The 20,539-nt window shown below is 37.6% G+C and overlaps 2 protein-coding genes across 6 annotated transcripts in view; one reads left to right on the forward strand and one right to left on the reverse strand.

Moving 5' to 3' along the window:
* The window catches only part of SOD3 (superoxide dismutase 3), a 948,116-nt gene extending 943,938 nt beyond the window's left edge, over window positions 1-4,178 (reverse strand). Inside the window, exon 1 of the mRNA XM_050790718.1 lies at window positions 4,172-4,178. The gene's annotated coding sequence lies outside the window, so the exon portion shown is untranslated. The remainder of the gene's footprint in view (window positions 1-4,171) is intronic.
* PPARGC1A (PPARG coactivator 1 alpha) overlaps window positions 1-20,539 on the forward strand; it is a 685,828-nt gene that overhangs the window by 614,127 nt on the left and 51,162 nt on the right. The window lies entirely within an intron of this gene.

Genomic DNA, 20,539 nt, shown 5'->3' on the forward strand with positions numbered 1-20,539 from the left:
TACACATACCATACTTGATTGTTAAACCAAACGTTACTTTTTCAGCATCTGCTGTGTACTTAAAATTTTACCAGAAACCATGATACTTACAGACCAAATATATGGACTTGGGATTCCCTTCTTTTGGGGATGCACAGCTGTATAAGGAGGCAAGACTTACCCGGGTGACGCAATCAGACAATGGGTAAAATGTGGATAGTCACTGGACAAAGCCCTGTTCTAGGCACCATATGAATACAAGAGATAATGAATTAGCCCCTGCCTTCAGTGTCCTTAAAAACGAAGGAAGCATGTGAGCATTGGCATGATAGTAACAAACTACTCTAAGAATTTTAGAGGTGGGAAGAGATCTATGAAACCTGTGAGTGAAGACGGAAGCTAACCTGGTGGAGGTTGCTTTTGAAATAGATCTTCAAGGCTGGCTCTGGTGGCTCACGTCTGTAATCCCAGCACTTTGGGAGGCTGAGGCAGGTGGATCACCTGCGGTCAAGAGTTCGAGACCAGTCTGGCCAACCTAGAGAAACCCCGTCTGTACTAAAAATACAAAAATTAGCCAGTCATGGTGGCACACGCCTGTAGTCCCAGCTACTCAGAAAGCTGAGGCAGGAGAATCGCTTGAACCTGGGTGGCCGATGTTGCAGTGAGTCGAGATTGCACCACTGCACTCCAGCCTGGGTGACAGAGCGAGACTCTGTCTCAAAAAACAACAGCAAAAAAGATACAGATCTTCAAGATGTAGAGAGATTTCCAGGGACGGAGAGGAAAGGTGGGTAGTTTAGACATCGACTTTCATCTCATTATTATTTTAACACATATTTGTCACCTACTGTGTGCACAGATTTATGCTAGATGTTGGAATAAAAAACTGAATGGGATAGAGACAATGCTATGAGCAACCCAGCAGTGGTGAGGAAAGACCAAGTGATGACTGGGGACTAATCTAATAGAGCAGCAGAGAAAGTACATACAAGTGAGTGGGATCTTGGAATTGTGCTAAATTAATATGAGGGGAGATTTCATCTAGCATGCTCATTTCACAATGGAGAAACTGAGGCCCAGGCATGTGGAGTAACTTGCATAAAGAATATTAAGTCAGGACAAGCAGAAAGAAGACAATATGCGGTTTGTTAGACACCAGGGACTCTTAAAAGTTATCTGGTGGCATCTGTGAAGAAAGGCTGTCTTAGAGCTTGCAACCAGGGGCCTGGTGAGGAAGCTGTTGAGGTTTTCAGGCTTGAGGTCATAGAGCTTGAATGTGGGGGTGATGGTGACAATGATAGGAAGGAATGCATATGGGAGACTTCCCGAAAGGAAGGATCAGTAAAGACTGTTATCATATTAAGTGATAGGTTGGATGTTGTGGTGAAAAAAGGGAGGAAACATGGCTGTGGTTTCAAGCTTGGGTGATTTGGAGAATTTGGGCTCAGTTAACAGAAATGAGAGAATGAGAAGAGGACATGTTTCAGGGAAGGCACAGAGGGGAATGTGATGTGCAGATTGTAAAGCAGGTGGGGCGGCTGCTATTGGAAGTTCGTGAACAATATATAATGATGGAGCTCTGGAGAAGTCAGGGAGGGCTTGATAAGGAGGGGTGTCTTCGAGGACATTGTTTATTTGGCAAATCAAAGATTTTATTTTTTATAAATAAATAAAGGAAAGATTTCAGGGATTCCCTTTTGCCCCACGTAGTAAAGATTTTTCTCTTGCTTTGAGTTTGATAATTCATCAGGCTTCTTCTTGCCAATAATAATAATACTACAGTAGCTTTGGGCGTGCCCAGCACTGGACTCAACATCTTAAGGCAATGTTAGAAACATAGTTTTATAGAGTTTAATTTTAAAAAAATAAAAAAAAATACTAGTCTTATCTAATTCTCATAATCACCATGATGGGTTAAAAGTGTTACCTCATTTTACAGTTTGGAAAGTGAGGCTTAAATAAGTAACTCGCTCAGGGCCAAGTTACAGAAAGTAGCCAGAAGAACTGAGATTGCCTAACTCCAACAGTCAAGATCGTAATCACTCCTTACACTGCTTCCCAATTAATACCTCTATTGCCAGGCACTACGCTTCTCATCCCCTCCTACTCCCAGCCTCTTTCAAATTTTCCAAATGCCTGGAATTATTTCTGTCTTCTTGTTTTCGGTTTTCTCAAATTTTAAAATCACAGGAACCTCTCAAATTCAGGAAGTGTTCCTTGATTAATTCCACCTCTACCTAAACATCTAGCAGAGCCTTGACCTGACTTTGTCCGAGTAGATTTTGTATTATTTAGTGGAGAGATCAGCATGAATCTGTTCCGCCACAGACTGGTCAGCAGATCAGTTCATGCCCTATTGACCATAGAGCTGTAGACACTTCCATTTGCAGAGGCTTGTACTTAAAAGTATATATTAGAATTGTGAAACTGGGCACAGTTTGTGACATTCTTCATCTTCAGTGTGTATGTGGTTGATACTTGTTGACTGATTGACTAAGATTTTTGCTGGTGTTTGGTTGAGAAGGAAGTTAATTACAAAGTATTGATAATGCATCTTAAACTTAGCTTTAAAATCTTTTATTGAACTCTTGGGCATGTCTTCATACTAAATTCAGTAGAATATGCCTGTTAGATAAGTCTCCTGAGAGACAAGTTTAGTGAGGAATATAACTCTTTTTAAAATGCAATGGAATATATGTATATTTCCCCAAATAAACAATTTCTTACAAATTGCACTTAGCTGTGATCATTCCCCTTCCTTTAGTGGGCAGCAAATCATATTGCATTTGTGGTTATGCATTTTTACAGAAATATTTTGGCTTTTTTTTGTTCCTGGACTAAGAAGTCAAACCATGCCTCATTCATCTTTTTCTTATATACAATCCTTTGCACATAATAGGAGCTCAGTAAATACGTAACACTGCATGGTGTTCTCTCACCTACTTTATAAGCAGGGATAATGGCTTTTATATCTTTTTGGTTCCTGTGTTCTCCTAGCAACTCCTCAGTTTCTAGTTCAACGTTATGTCCATAAAAGGTACTCAGTAGCTGGTGAATGAAGGAATGAATGAGTGACATTTAACTTGTGATCTTCTAAACCATTACTAAACCAAATTGGAAATATTTTTAGGGGACTGGGAAAATTACCTGGATAACTTGAGCTGTTGAGCAGCTTCCAGGCTGGGTCTGGTGCCTGTATCAAAATCTTCAGATATGTCAATAATTCCATTTCAGTATGTTCTTTCTTTGTTTCGAATAATACAGGTTTTTGTGCATTGATGTTTAAGATAAAGTGGTGCCTATTTTGCATTTCTGGTTATGTTTACAAAACAGTGTTTTATTGCTGTCTAAACATGAGAGTGCTCTCAACCACTCCCACTGTAGCACATTGAGAAAGGGCTGTGTTGTGTCTTTGCCCTTAGTTTGAAATATGTTGTACTTAGAGGTCATAGAGTTCTGGTTTGGGTAGCAAATTATTGATCAGGGTATTATGATAACAGCTGTGCTGCTGATTGGATGAAGATAAATATCCAAGCATGCAACTGGTATTACCTGGCATTATTGTTTTTCCTGGGAGCCTAGTCATCCCACGGGGGCTTTAAAAGAACGGTCAGAAGGTAAATATTACCAAGAGTCTATTAGGCAGAGTGCAAGCCAGTGGTACCCAATTCTCTCCATTCACCATTATTTGGATTCTGGCCCTTGTGTTTTCCTGCATTCATCTTTTGACTCTTTATTTAGATTTCCTTGACTTTTTAGAATTTTTCTGTTGTTCCTTACTACTTTTGCTTCTTGCTGAAGTATTCATTTTTTAAAGGATTATCAGGAAGCAATAGCATTGCTTGTAATCTCTCTGCCATTGAGTTTAGTGGTGCTTCCTCTGCTGTTATCAGAGACTTATTTAAAAAATTATTTGATACCGTATATATTTAAGAAATAGAACATTATGTTTTGATTTAGAAATACACAGTGATGATTACCACAGCGAAGCAAATGAGCATATCCATCACCTCACCTAGTTACTTTATTTTTTGTAGTAAGAGCACCTAAAATCTACTCTCTTAGTACAATTTCAGAATCCAATACAATATTATTAATGAGAGCCCTCAGGTGGTATGTTGGATCTCTAGATATTTTCATCCCACATAATTGCAACTTTGTACACTTTGACCTTTATCTTTCCATACCTTCCCCTCCCCCCACTCCTGGTAACCATCAGTCTACTCTTTTATTTTTTGTTTTTAAGATAGGGTGTCTCTTGCTCTGTTGCCTAGGCTGGGTGCAGTGATGTGATCATTGCTTACTTCAGCCTCAAACTCCTGGGCTCAAGCAGTCCTCCCATCTCAGCCTTCCATGTAAATAGGGCTACAGGTGCGTGCCACCACACTTGGCTAATTTTAAATTTTTTTTAAAGACAAGGTCTCACTATGTTGGCCAGGCTGCTGTTGAACTCCTGACCTCAATCAGTCCTCCCATGTAGAGCTCCCAAAGCACTGAGATTATAGGGTTGAGCTACTGTACCCCACCTACTCAAAGATTTCTTAATTGTCTAACTCAAAAGCCCTTTTTCAGGTCCCCATTCTTCTTGAATTTTCTGTGCTACTTGAATATTCCTTATTGACCAGGCTATAGAAAAATTCTTTCTCTTTTTTGGTGTTATTTTTTAAATATTTGGAGTTTTTGTTAATGTTCCTCTTTGCAGTCTCCCAATTTCCTTCCCTCTTCTTTGAACACATCTTTTCTCCTTCCTTTGCTGGAAGACCCTAAATGTACCTTCCCCTTATACTTTCAGCATTCAGGCCAACTAGAGATAATTGGACAAGCCAAAGATCATGTCTGACATGGCTTGCTAATGGCTCTCTGTCTGAATGGGTTGGCATCATCTTTAAGAATCTTGTCTTGGCCTCACTTGAGACTGACATTTTAAGCATTAAAACTCTTCACTAATTAACAGAGGCAACCTAAAGAAGAATAGTTTTTGAAACGATGCTTGAGTTTTCTCTTACTACATTCCCTGGAAAGCTCACAGAGTTGGTAATGTATTTGAATTGTGTATTGGAACAGGTTAGTATTAAAAGTGATTACAATACTATTTTAATTTATATTTATAAACACATTTATTTGTATTATGTCAATTTACATTTACATAATTTAATTTATATTTATTTTATAAAATATAAATTTACACTTATCTATATAATTTATATTTATATAAGTATATATTTATATACCTTCATTTGTATTTATATTTCAACACACAGAGACAGTCCATACAACTTGTAGTTATTTTTCCTGTCTTTCTAAAAAGACTAAAAGGCAAATGTTCTGCAGTGTGGAACTGAGTCTGCGAGTTAAGAGGTTTGCCAGGTCACAGCTAGCAATGACAAAGGTGAGATTTGACTGTCAGTTTTCTACCTTTCTGAACATTAGACAGACTTCCAATATTAACGTGTCATTTCTATATGGCATTTTCCAGGACTTTCTTAAGTCTTCAAAAACCAAATGAGGGCCATATCTCTACTTTGCAATGAGGAAACCAGGACTCAAAGGGGCTTGCCCAAACTCCCTGACGTCAGCAACCCTCTCTTCTCTTTGTATCCCAAGAACCTAAAGGCAATGGTAGCAAGATGGTTAGGAAATTGGGCCCTGTAGTCAGACATGCCTGCCTTCCAAACCTTAGCTCTACCACTGACTTGCAGTAGGACCATGAATATCTTTTTTCTCTTTTTGTGAAATAGTGTCTGCCTCAGGGTTATTTATTCATTCAGCAAACATTTACTGATCACCTATCATGTGTGAAAATGTTCTAGGAATATAGTAGTGAGCCAGGGAGTAAAAAAAATCCTGCCCTCCTGGAACTTATGTTCTAGTCGGTTGTTGTTAGAATTAAATGAGACCACACATTGAAAATGTCTTGCACAGTGCCAGGAACAGAGAGGGTATGCATTTTGACAGAATTAAGACAGAGTCTACAAACCCCTGGAAGTAATAGCTTTTGCCTTTCCTTACATCTATAAAGATAGTAAATGTGATATTAATAAGTCCTTTACTTTTCCAAGAACCATTTCATTCCATGGAAAGCACTCAGTATTTAGCCATGGTAGTTGTTTTATAATTTAGAGTTCTTTGGTTGCAAACAACAGAATAGAAAACAAAGAATCAACTCTAGCTTCTTCAAGCAGAAAGGCAGAAGGATATGTATGGCTGATGGAATTGATGAGAGAGTGTTGAACTAGGCTTAGCACCTAAAAGACCTGGAGCCTGGGAACTAAACTGCAAGAGGAGTCTCATCACAATTCAAATGTCAATAACTTTTCCCTATTCTGTGCTAACCCTGGAGTGGTGAGAATCGAGTGAGGCTTTTGCTTACTGGCTCTTGGTGTGTACCCAGTCAAGAAGGGATAATTCTGTGAAGGGAAATTGTGGTGCGTTTACAAATCTACTGGGCAGTCAGGAACAACCCGTGACAGCTCTGAGGTCTTAAAGCTGGATGAGTTATACTGTCAGCACAAAATGCTTGACATTAAGTAAAGGAATGGGGTTCTTGTTCCCAACTAAACAGTGGGAATTCTACCACCCAGTGGCTATCCTCTGAAATTCCATGAATTAAAACTAGTGCTTATGATTTAGTTAATTTTTGCTTTTGAAAGATAAGTAAATATACATTTATCTGTATATATATGCATATATATATACACACACACACACACACATACATACATGAACTAAATATATTTTATGAAACTTCATCCCTGGCTTTATTTGCCAAAGGTGAGTCCTCCATCTTGTGGTTTCTGCATCTCTTTGGCATTTGTCACTATGCACTTGTTGCCTTTTATTTTGTCACAGCAATCCCAGAAATACCTATAGATCATCAGTGATGAGCATCTTCTGTGAGTCCAGTGGCGTGCTGGCTCTGGGAATATGGAGAGACCTGTTACATTACCTTCTATAATTACATGTATTTGCTGTCCCTGAGAAATCATTTATGTGTGTCTGCCAAGAAACATTAGCCTTTCCATTTTTTTAAGTTTTCAAATAATATATGTAGAAATAATATAAGGAAAGTGCATAGTTCAATGCTTGCACTTAATTGATAGTCAATAAATGGCAATTTGTAGGAACACTCTGATACCTTGAACTTCCTGGATAGCTCTGTAAAACTGAAAGTGTCCTTGGGAACAAAACTGCACAAGCATGCTGGTCAAGATTCAAATTCCAGGGAGAGAGTGTTCAACAGCCTGCCCCTGGGCTCTGCGCCAGCCTCTCGGTGATGAAGGGAGAGTCGGGCTTCTGTTATTGACTCCCCAGTGTGTATTCAATGTGTACCTTTAATCAAAGGTAAATTCCATGAGGGAGGGACCATGCCTGTTTTATAGGCCACTGTACCTTGCATGTAGCAGTTTCTAGCACATGATGTGCACCCAAGAAATATTTGTTGGAGAAATGACCAAATTGGGATTCTCTCTACAGAGGCTAAAGGGAAATGACTAAGCTACTTGCTGAGTGGCTATCATTAGTGCATAATTTTCAAAAGCAATCCTAGAACGGGCAACATGTTTAATCTCTGTCATGAAGTGTAACCTTTACAGGGAAGACAAGCAACCACAGTGTGACTTCTCCGAGTGTCCTGCAGCTTTGAGCATGGCCCGGGCCTCTCTCTGATGGGGTTGATGAAAGCCAATGAACAAAGGCATTTTGTATGTTAAAACAAACCACATTTAGTCAACAGTGTTTGCAATGACTAATCCCTGGTAAGAAAACACCAAGAAGTGGCCGACACTTCAAAAAACATAAGCACAGAGAATTCTTCCTTGGAATACTGGCTGCAAAAGTTCAGCATTTGGCATTTGCAATAATTGCTGTTTGATTTTCTTTATGGTTGTGTTGGCACATTCTGGAAAGTCAGGAAGCTCAAGTATATACTGTGGGAGCTCTATGGGGTGGAGATATACAAGCTTTGTTTTGTATTATAACTATTGCAACACATTTCCAAATGTCACTTTTGCTCCATGATGGGGAGAACCTGGGGATAGTTCAATGTCAGATGGTTTCACATGACATAACACTAGTGCAATAATTTATTTATTCAATTATTGTTTATTAAGTATCTACTATAAGTTGAGTCTGGTGACACCTTGGTTTTTCTGTGTTTAAATTTTATTGTTTCATTCTGATGTGGCACATCCCTTCATGTATCTCTTTGCCAGCCTAATTCCTTAGACTTCCCCTCCTACATCACTTCTCCCACACCACCAACCCCTGGCACCCTACCATAGCTTAGGTGCCTCTGATGTGTGCCCTGTAGCAGCTTTACATTCCCCCAGGATTTCTCCAACTGCCTGTTTTTTATTTGTTCTGTCTCTCCCATGGGATGAGAAGCTATTTAAGGACCTGGGTTGTGGTTGCCACTAACCCAATATCACTACTTAACTCAGTATCTGAAATATAGGCAGTGCTTATTAAGCATATATTAAATACATGCGGAATATGGAATTAAATAAACCTGAAATTATTTTTTGGAGTACATTATACAATACACAAGAGTAGGCATTTTTAGAAGCATTGAGCATAGTAGGTCCTTGCTTGTCCCAAGAGAGCATTCAGTTAGTTCAATAATCCTCATATATTTGACAAATGCTTTAGGAATGCCAATTATGTTCTGGTTTACCATCTATTTGGAAATAAATATAAGTATTTAAAAATATAACTAATATTAAAAGTCTTGAGTGCTAAAAGGCAGATTCAAATAAGACAGTGAGGGGTCAGGGGTCGCGTGGGTGTATTAGTCTATTTTCACTCTGCTGATAAAAGACATACCTGAGGGTGGGTGATTTATAAAGAAAAAGAGGTTTAATGGACTCACAGTTCCATATGGTTGGGGAGGCCTCCATTGTGGCAGGAGGTGAAAGGCATATCCTACATGGCGGCAGGCAAGATAGAAAATGAGAGCCAAGTGAAAGGGGTTTCTCCTTATAAAACCATCAGATCTCGTGAGACTTATTCACTACCACGAGAACACTATGGGAGAGTGAGCCCCCACGATTCAGTTATGTCCCACTGGGTTCCTCCCACACATGTGGGAATTATAGGAGCTACTTTTCAAAATGAGATTCGGGTGGAGACACAGCCAAATCATATCAGTGGGTGAGGATATCACTTAGGCTGGTGAAGTATTTCAACCTAGCTTACATTGAAAACAGGCCTTTCTTTCCCTTCTCCTGTTTGTCTTTGTATCTTCTCATTCATCCATCTGGGATTTACCCAGTGTCTACCATATTCCAAGCATCATATTAGATACTTGGAATATAAAAATAAATGACACACCCCATCCCCAGGAAATATACAACAGTAAAAAATTTTTTAAAGGTGAATCTTGCCTTTGAACCGAACAGTTTAGTACAATGCTTATTTTCAGTATAAAAACACATCTTTGTGGGACAAGACCATCTTCATTTATAGAGTTCTTATTCCTTCTCTCAAGTTATGTTTCTTGGCCAAGTCTGTGGAACTATTGGACTGTATGGCCTCTCAGTCAAGCCAGACACAGCTGAGAGGCCATCGGAAACCTGTACGAATTTCTGGTAATTGGATAGGACCATAATCACGTTTTATATGAAGGCTGGATGTGCTGATGATACGCCTTCATTCCCCAGGTCAGAGGGAAAATCTAGATGCCTTAATACACCCAAAGGTTAGGAGAGGCTTTTTCTGAAATTGTTGTTAAAGGGATTTCCATGACCAAAATAACATAACTATGCTAAAAATTCTGTGACCTGATAAGAAATCCCTCGCTTGGATTCCTGGCAACATTACTTAAAACTAAAAATGATTCTCTCTTCTCAGAACTAACACTCAGTATCGGAGTGACTTATCTGACACTTGTCATGTACACAAGGCCTTGTGTCATTAGTTGTATTTTCACTGCTCCTGTCTCACTCCCTTGACTAGGTTGCAAACTCGTTGAGGCTAATGAGAAATAATATAGACAATAGTTAATATTTATTGAGGGTTTCTATGTGCCAGGCAGTATTCTAAGCACTTTACCTATTTCATTTAATTTTTACAACCACCTATGAGGCAGGTATTTTATAATTATCTTCCCTGTGTATGGGGAACTGGTCCCAGACAAGTTTAGTAGCTTGCCCTAGGTCCCTAGTCCTAGTAATTGGCAGGGCTAGGATTCATGCCCAGGCAGTCTGACTCCAGAACCTGTACCCCTGTTCACTTTATTGTTTGTCTTCTCTAGATGTCTCATACTTTACTACGTGCTGACTTGCACATGGAAGACACTCCAGAAATTAAATCGTTGATTTATCAAATAGTTTTCTAAATGTCTCATAATTTTATCAAGTTTCTGTCTATCCTTCTGGGTAGGAGATATAAGGCAGTTGTTATTGTCTTAATATTCTTGGTGAGAGGATAAAGGATTAGGGTTTATTTCAGATACAGTAAAGAATTTTCTACAGAAATCCCTCCTCATTATCACCACTGAAAATTCACAGTGCCTAAGTGCTTATCAGGTTCAAATATGGAAACATGTCCCATCTCCAAATTTGTGATTCGTCTTGTACACATCTGGGACGTATGAGTACCTCCTCAAAATGTATCTCATTTATCTGAGGTAACACAGCAGATATAACTTAGGAAGTCTTTATTTTCATTTCTTTAACAAATTATACGCCTTTGGACCATTGTAATAGAACATATAAAGTATAATGACCCTAAGTTAAGGTTGTTTTATGCTTTATTTTCTGTATCATGTTTCTATCTTACATGTCTCTCACTTTCCCCACTTTAAAAGATGTTCTAGGGAGTGCCTGCCACTAAAAACTATCCCCTTCCTGTACTTTCCTTTAATCAAACTATGAAGTTTTGTGTATTTAAAAATTTTGATTGTATTTTGCTTTCTTTTCTTTTCTTTTTTTTTTTTTTTTTGAGATGAGAGTCTCACTCTGTCCCCCAGGCCAGAGTGCAGTGGTGCGATCTCGGCTCACTGCAAGCTCCGTCTCCCGGGTTCATGACATTCTCCTGCCTCAGCCTCCCGAGTAGCTAGGACCACAGGCGCCCGCCACCACCCCCGGCCAATTTTTGTACTTTTAGTAGAGATGGGGTTTTACTGTGTTAGCCAGGATGGTCTCGATCTCCTGACCTCGTGTTCCGCCCGCCTCGGCCTCCCAAAGTGCTGGGATTACAGGCGTGAGCCACCTCGCCCGACCAGTATTTTGCTTTCTATAATGAAAAACTTCTTCTAATATAGAAAACCAGTATCCTAAATGCTAAATGCTTAATTTAAAAAAATTTCTTTACAAATTTCTTATACAAAAAGGAAAGCCTGTGAAAGGAGATCTCTCAGCTCCAGAATCAAATTAACAAATAATTTTGATTGGAATTATTTCATGCAGACCATCCTGTTAACCTGCAAAAGACGAAGTGCATTATAATTTTTTTTTTAGGGCAGTGACAATCTAGCTGGAAGTTGAAATAATTGGTGTACAAATACACGTGCAAACACGCACACGTGCATATGCACGTCTGGGTCACGGGTCTTGTAAATATTTCACTTCATAAAGGCTGATAAAAATGTGCTTATGAAAAGATAGAAACTAGGCTTTATATGGTAAGTATAAAACATGGCATGGTGCCGTATAATACTTTAAAAGAGTTAGGTTGGTGCGCTTAACCAATATTTCATGGGAGAAGAGAACTCAAGTAGGATCTTAAGCTTTAGGATTTCTATGAAGAAAAAAAATTAGAAAAATATTTTATAGTGAAGATACCAAAATGTGGAGGTAGAAAAATGGGGGAGGGTGGTGTTTTAAAATGACAGTCAGAGGAGAGTGACTCCAGTGCTGATGGGAGGTAGGCAGGAAAGAGAGTGAGTGATGTGGCCTTGATGGGAAGCAAGTACATTGAAGATTGCCATGAAAGTTCAATGTCAGGGCTGTAGGGGTGGGGACAGTGGAAATCTAGGGAGAGCAGCCTCTCTGTAAAATGATCAGTTCCTCCTCAAATCCCAGTTTCTCTAGAGCTTCAGATTTATTTTTTAAAAGCAGAAATTTCAGATAAAATTCGCTGTTTAATAATTGTTGTTAACTAATAATGTTGAAAAACCTTTTGTAGGCAAAACCATGCTAGCCAAATGAAACAGATGTCTGGGCTCGTTCCTCCTGAAGACCTCTAGTTTGAAACTTGAGCTAGAAAGAATGAAATGATTCTACGTTTTAATTCAAAATGTTGTTGCCTGCCTCCTTAGTGGGGATTAATCGTAATGGAACAGAATATTTAGGTCCTGCATGATGGGGACAAGTAAAAAAATGTGCTGAATTGATGGAGAAAACTAGAACCTGGCTTCTGAAGCTCTTGGTTGTGGACCAGCTTGAGCATTACCTAGATGCTTGTTAGAGATTCAGAATTTTAGGCTGTACCCTACACTTCCTGAATGAGCATCTGCATCTTAACAACATCTTCAGGTGATTCATATGCACATTAATGTTAGAGAAGCACTGGATGTAGTATACTTAATGTTCTTATTTTAAAATAGCTTCTGTAAGACACAGCGTACAGCAAAAGTTTGAAGAGATAGCAAAATCTCAGAGAATCTTTAGTGTAACTAGTGGAACATGAGACAAAAAAAAAGATTCACTCTTACTGAAGCTTGAACAGAGCAGTTAATATGGTAATGTTGATATATTTAGTAATGTGTTCACAGTGTTAAGTTTTTTGCAAGAATTTGGTGTGCCAAGCATAAGACTCAACACAGGTTATGCACATATTTGGTAATCAGTAAATTACCTTAGATAGTAAGTCAATTGTTGAATCCCGGACAACTGATAACATCATTTGCTTTCATGTATTTTTTCAATATTGCGCTCAGCCTCAAATATAAATTGAATAGAGTGACCTTTTGATACTCTATGAAATTGACTGCATTTCCTAAGATTCTGTGGTTTCAATTACCATAAATTTTTGATACTGGGTCCATAGCCATTGCATTGCCCCAGCATAACAATATCTTATCATCTTATCATTGGTTCTGATAATATAGTTGGCATCAGCACAACATATTGTTACTAATATTGTGTGTGTGTGAGCATGTGTGGTGATATGTTCCCAGTCAGAACTTCATGTCAAGTGCAGGAGCAATCTGCAGTTTACCTAGATTAAATCTAATCACTATGTGTTTTGCAAAATGTGAATGATTTTTGTTCCAGTAATGAAATTGTGTTCTAGGTTGCTAGCTGGATCTTGAGTTTGTGAGATGGATAAGTCAATTAGTGGTTCCTCACTTTATTAGCAACTTAATTGTCAGAATGTAATGAAACTTCTGAACTGCAGCAACTCATTAGAAGCAATGAAACACATGACATTTTTTCTAGAATATTCAGTGAGTTGCTTTTTCCCCCAAAAAGATCTTGAAAATAAAATTAACAATTAAGTTTAAATGTATACCTATAAAGGTAAAACAGTTTTGAATTCTGCCCTGAAAAATGTTCTGGAAAAGTCAGGGTCACTGAAAAGAGGGGAACCAGCATTTGAATTCCTACTCAGACACATGTTTAAGTAACCTGTAATGAGTTACTTAGCTTCTTTAAACCTCAGTTTTCTCATATGTAAAAAGGTGATTTAATAGTTATTTCAAACTACCACTATGAAGATAAAAGGAAGCGGCATGTGTAAAGGGCTTGACAGTATCACTAGTGCACACCAACAGTGTATCAATGACCACTATTGTCACTCTTTAATTTTCAACCTAGATGTTTTAATTCTTCTGCCTTTGTCTTGAAATAAGTTTGATTTTATTTCTTCAAGGCCAAAGATGTAATCATTAAAGATCATCTATCCCACTGTATTTTCTACTAGAAATGAGGCTAAAAAGAAGCCTGTACTTTGCTGCCATGCTTGTACTTTATAGAAATTGATGGTGTCTACCAAAGCAAGAGTTTACTTTTAGTTCCCTGGTAGATCGTGGTTGTTTTCACTTGGCCTTTATGACAATATTACTCTGAGCACTGTCACAGAAGCTCAAAGAAAATTCTTGCTTCTCTTCTAATGTTTTATTATATTGATAGCTCCCAAAGATGATCTTGGCAATGTGTAAGAAGCAGTACAAGTATTTGAGTGGTGATTAAACGTTTAAGTTATATTTCAAAGATAGCATTAGGTTGGTGCAAATCTAATAGCAGTTTTTGCCATTGAAACTGATGACCAAAACCGCAATTACTTTTGCACCAATCTAATTATTTCCTGAAGCCTATAGCCCAGACAAACAGTGTAATATGAAAAGAGTATTTCATTTCCAACTAAAAGCGAAAATAAAATTATGGATGACTCCATTCTCCTTCTAAGTCCCTGTTCTGATTTTTTTCTTTTCTTTCTCTTCTTATTTTCATTTTTGTCCATTTTTTCCCTCCATTCAACATTTAAATAATTATATGACATTATAGACTAATGACTCTACTGTGCAGCGAGGATTCTGTAAACATCATGAGGACAGGAGCAGTGTCTGTTAGGGCCACTGCTGTGTCCCCACATGCATGAAACACCTGCCTTCCAAAAAAAAATTCTAAATCTACAAATAAATACAAGAAGGAATAAATGAATAAAGCCAAATGAAACAAGACTATGACCTTCAAAGAGCTTAAATATGTATTATGACCTCTCTTCTTTTTAAAAGATATTATCGAGAATTAAAGTAACATGCTTGCTATGTTTACTAAAGGCTCTATTCTCTCTAGTCTTATTTTCATGTAAGATAAATCAATTTATTTCTTCCCTTATCATGTTCAAGCACAATACACTTTTCTTTTTCATCTGTATCCCCTGTTTGTATTTCCTATGATTCAGTGGTTTTTGATTTTTTTAAATGATAGTTTTGTCCTAGTTCAGCTATTCCATATTGAAGGCAATATCTGTGAGCCTTTTTATCAGCTATACGATACTCAATTTATTATGTAAGCAGAAAGGCCATATAGTCAGGGCTAAAGATTGTGATAACTTAGGTAAGTTCACATGGCATATGGTTTCCTAGGGTTCCTTCTTAAGTTCTGTTCTTTTATTGCCAGCGTAACATTTTGAAAACAATTTTAAATAAGGAGCATCATTAGAGGAATAGTAGGAAATTTTTATCTGGTGTATTACGGTGCTCTTTATGCTCAATGTCTCATTTAATCCTTACCACAATTTTATGAAGCAGATGTCTCCATTTTTTGCTTTGAGAGGGAGTCTTGCTCTGCCACCCAGGCTGGAGTGCAGTGGTGTGATCTCGGCTCACTGCAAGCTCTGCCTCCCGGGTTCATGCCATTCTCCTGCCTCAGCCTCCTAAGTAGCTGGGACTAGAGGTGCCCGCCACCACACCCGGCTAATTTTTTTGTATTTTTGGTAGAGACGGGGTTTCACCATGTTAGCCAGGATGGTCTCGATCTCCTGACCTCGTGATCCACCCGCCTTGGCCTCCCAAAGTGCTGGCTTTACAGATATCTCCATTTTTACAGTTGATAGTACTGGGGTTCCAGGGCCCAAGTGCCTTCCTCAAGGACACAGGCTGTACATGAGAGAACTAAAACTTGAAAACCTTTTTTTCTAAGACTAAATCCCATAAGACTTTGAGTCTACTACTTTGGAAATATTCACAATGGGCATAATATCGATAGGAACAGCAGCAAAAATGAGAGGTCCTGGGTTAATGTTTCAAGAATATTGAATGCTCTTCCGGGGACAAATTGAGCAGCAGTTGATGCTGAAATGGCACTGAATTATTTTGCTATCAATTGCTAACGCCTTATGTTTATATATCGTGTGCGGATCTATTCCAGGGCCACCTCTAGCTGATAGCAGCAGATCTTTCACCCCTGAAGAGGTTACAGCTGGCTGACATTATCCTAACAAACAGACCTGGAAAGTTTGTCTACAACCACTGATAGGAGCTCAGGCAAAGAGGACTCTGGGAGAGGGTTAGCTCAAGGGCATCATGATTTCTCTTCTGCTTCTGCGGCTTTGCTATAGAGTCTCAGACAAATACTGTCATTGTTTTTATGCCGGTTGTTATAGTCTCCTTGCTACTGCAAGGTGTTGTGAGGAAGAAATAAATTTAAGTCAAGTTTGCAACTATGTAAGCATGGTATGAATTCAGTAAATATTGCTTGAATGATTTTATCTGAAAGGCATAAATATTTAGCACTACATTTTTATATAATGCTGCTTAACTCTTCCCTAAAGCACATAATATTTTTATGTCCAGTAACCTTATGGGACAACCATGGCGGATTACACTGCTGCCTTGTTACAGATCAAAAAATTAAGGCCCAAGGAAGACAAATTTGAAAGCAGGGCTACAAAGTTGTGTAGACCTGGGCTGACTTTGATTAATTATTTAATCACACTTTAGCTATTTCTCTTCCCATTTTCTCATGTATGGCATACACAAACACATTCTTTGGTTTTTTATTTTTATATATTTTTAAGAATAAAATGCTCATTACAGAAAATTGGAAAAAGACAAATTGACTTAAAATCATCTGAAATCTCACCTTCTTGTAATATTTTGGGATTCCTTCTTTTAGGCTTTGTCCGGTATCCATGCATAGATCATGGACTGAAAAAGTGCTATTTGACAACTTTCTGGATTCACTTCATGATATTTAATGGCTGTGTTTCATTTTAACAAAGGTATACCTATATAATTGTTTTAATGGGTATCAAACATTTCATGGTATGGGTTCCCTAGTTTTCTTTTTATCTTTAAACCCAGGCACTTGTTGCTTACACAGCCTATGGTCAGAGGTAACTCTAATGTGATCTGTGATTCTTTGTTTTTAAAGGTGTTCAATCTGATGGCAGTAGTCATTGTAATAAGGCTCTTGGCTGGTGGCTGTTGCCATCATACACTAAAGAGATTTCATGACTTAAGACATTTCATGGACTCACAAATAATGAAACAGGGTCTGAGTGGGTAATGGAGGAGAGAACTGGGACTCAGGAAAGAAGACGCCTTCAGTCAAGGGGCCAGGCTTGGTGTGCACTGGACAAAAATAAAACATCCATGTTCTGTGGCCCATGTGAGGGATTCTGGGCATCTTAGTATGCCATAGCTAGTTCTCACTGATGGGCAAGCCTTCTCCTTCAGCCCACACAATAGATCGTACCAAATATTCTCACCTTTGCTCAAAGGCTCTATTATTTAATCTTTTACAGGAGTGATTCTTAGTCCTGGCTTCTATTAGAATCTCACCTGGGAAGATTTTAAAACTACTAACTCCCACCTCCAAAGATACTGACTTAATTGCTTGAGGGAATTACTAACTCCCACCTCCAAAGATACTGACTTAATTGCCCAAGGGGGTAGGGAAGGGGCAAGCATATTTTTTAAAATGCATAGGTGATTAAATTTAGAGCCAAAATTGAGAGTCACTACTTGACAGGCATCTATCACTCTGTAAGAGTCAGAAGAAAACCTTTATCCCAGTATGAAACCTTTTCTAAGAAAAAATATTTGTGCCCTGTTTTTGTAAATAAGCCTGATTTTTAAATCTATGTTGGCTTTACTTAAATACAAATAGAGTTCTTATTGCTTTTCCTTTCATCTATTTCTCACAGCTATTTATTTTGTTTATAGTAATTTATTTTGTCGATCATCTCTCTTGCCCCAACAGAATAAGCTCCTTGAAGGCAGGAATTTTTAATTATTTTGTTCATTGCTATATCCCCAGTGTCCAGACACATGGTAGGTGCCCAAAAAATTCTTGTTATAAAGTTCTGACACTGATTTTGATGCAAAAATCATGATTCTTAGTCCCAGGAAGCTTGTTATCAAAAACACACAGACATGAAAATACAATCCAGTATTTCCATGGAGGTTAATAAATTGTAATATATTTACAATATGTTAAACAATGTTGCATTTTAAAGAAAACATATGGCAAATGTAAGAGAGAGAGTCTTTGACACTTATTTCCTTTCATTATCCTGATAAGCAACATGGTATAATAGAAAAACTAAGGAGCCAATAGGTCCAAAACAGATGTAGAATTAGATCAGTTACCAGATGACATTGAGAAAGTCTGTTTAACCCTTTGGATGTCAGGCTTCTCATCTCCAACATCATACTGTTGGAAGAGTTGACCATGCAACTTTTTCTATTCATTGTTTCCATGTTACTACATCCCTATCATTATAGGAGCCACAATGTGGCAAGGCGTTATTAAATGGCGTGTTTTTCCTTTTCATCATTCTGTAAATCTTACATTTTTATCCAGAATGATTTACACCTGTCTTGTCATTTTCCATGCTGTTATAGGGACATGTGCTTTTTTATCCTGTTGTCAAAGTCACTTTAAAAATCCCCCTTTGAGGTTATTAGCTACTTTGTCTAACCCAATGTCATATGCTTCTCCACTGTGCATGCTCTCCACATATGCATATAAGCCACTGATAATCATGAATGAGTCTGCATTTGGAATTGATTCAGTGTGAAGTATTTAAAGATTCTTCACAAGGGGTTCACTCAGTCTGGCATTAAAAGAAGCTCAGTAGCTAAATCCTAGGAGATTGCAAACTTGCTCAGATGCTTTGGAAACCTAAACCCATGTAAAATACTTAGATACAAAGTCATTGAGAAGATGAACTTCTCATATTGTATTTGTTCAGCAAGCATTTATTGACAACCCGTTGCTCTGTGCAGAGCACTTTAGTGGAATATGAAAGTTAGTCAAGGAGTCAAAGACCCCATCCCAAGCTCTACGTGGCTCCTGGTTTCTTGGGGAAAGGAGCTGGAAAGACTCAGAGGATTAGCATGAAGCACACTTTGATTTCTTTCACCCTAGATGGCCTCACAGAAAGGACACCCTGCCTCTGAATAGCTTCCAACCACCTTGAGACAATTTTCTTTCATTCTAATGCCTTTGCCAGGATATTACAGTAATCAGATCATTTGACATTACCTGCATCTTAGTGTCCCCAACCTTAATATACCATATAGATCCAAGTGTCAGGAATCTGCAGCTGCACAATTTCACACATATCTTGTGGTGCTAAGTCTTTATGAACAAATAGCATTGACCTCTGTGATGGTGCCTTCTAAGCACTTCTTTTTGTCAGCAAATATACTACCTTATAGAGAACTCACTGGTTGTAATAGGAAATTATTCTTCCTTACATAGTCTGAAACACACTGGTTATGCCCAGGGTTAATATAGTCTGCTAATTTGTAACAGCAGAGCTTTGTGAGGTATTCACAGCAGGCCTCCTTGCTAAAGTCCTGGTGCTGCTGTTCTGATTGATCAATGTTCCTGTGGGATGTTTGTTAAATATTTTGCCTATAACCTCCCTCCTGCTTATACCTATATGTAAACCATGAAAAAGTAATTTCTTACTCATTGCAAGTTCCCCTCAGGGCCTTTGGCCCTTACTCTTACTCTTTTCCCTGTCTAGAACATTTCTTCCTTAGCTATTATGCCTTGCTGCTCCAAATGCTACCTCTTTTTTTTTCCTCTGTGTGTGTGTATGTGTGTGTGTGTGTATAATTATATATTATATATTATTTTATTATATATTCATATAACATCTTATTATATAATATATAATTAGTATATATTAATATATAATATATTATTATATATTATAATATCATATATAATATATTATTATATATTATATATTATAATATATATAATATATATACACATATAATATATAATATATTATATATTATATATATCAGATTATATATAATATATATTTTTCTTTGTATGTGTGTATGTTTTATTTATACACACATATGTATACTGTGCATATTCTCCCTATGTATAAATATAAAATCTATTATCTGCCATCCTCTCACCACCAAACTAAAATGTAAGTTCCTGGAAAACAGATTATAGTACATAGTATGCACTCAATAAATATGTGTAAAGATATATATATAATAGTTGTAAATATGCACATAAATATGCATGTTTATATGTATCTGTAAATACATATATATGTATACATATGTATATGTATCTGTAAATATATTGGTCTGCATGTATGTTCACAAATGAAAGGTATGTCAAGTGTAGATATTGTCATTCAGCTGAGTATGGATGAAAGGTGATCATTCCATGGAATAACTGGCAAGCAGTCAGTGATCATGTCAAACCGTGCCTGTTTACTCGAGCATCTCAACCTTAACTAGTAACTGGGAGATAATAAATTTTATACAAATTGTAGGAATTTTTGAGCAGTACGTATTTAGTAACTTTGGTACCATCCTTACAATTTCTACATTGTGTAGCCTTATTGTACAGAATGTTCTTCCTTTTTCACTCCATTTGTTCGTGTCTTATCTCTTCCTCAAATTTGTTTTCAACAAATCCATATTTTGTCTCACTTATTTTTGAATTCAATCTAGTGCATGAAAATGATAATAATGATATTGTTATTAGCAGTAAACATAAATCCTCACTATATACCAGGCACTGTTTTATATGATTTGCATGGATTAACTCAGTCAGTTCTCAAAACAGCCCTGTATTGTAGGTTTTATTAAGGTTAAGTAACTTGCAGAAGGTCACATACCTTG

The sequence above is a fragment of the Macaca thibetana genome, chromosome 5, assembly GCF_024542745.1.
Source record: "Macaca thibetana thibetana isolate TM-01 chromosome 5, ASM2454274v1, whole genome shotgun sequence".
NCBI lineage: Eukaryota > Metazoa > Chordata > Mammalia > Primates > Cercopithecidae > Macaca > Macaca thibetana.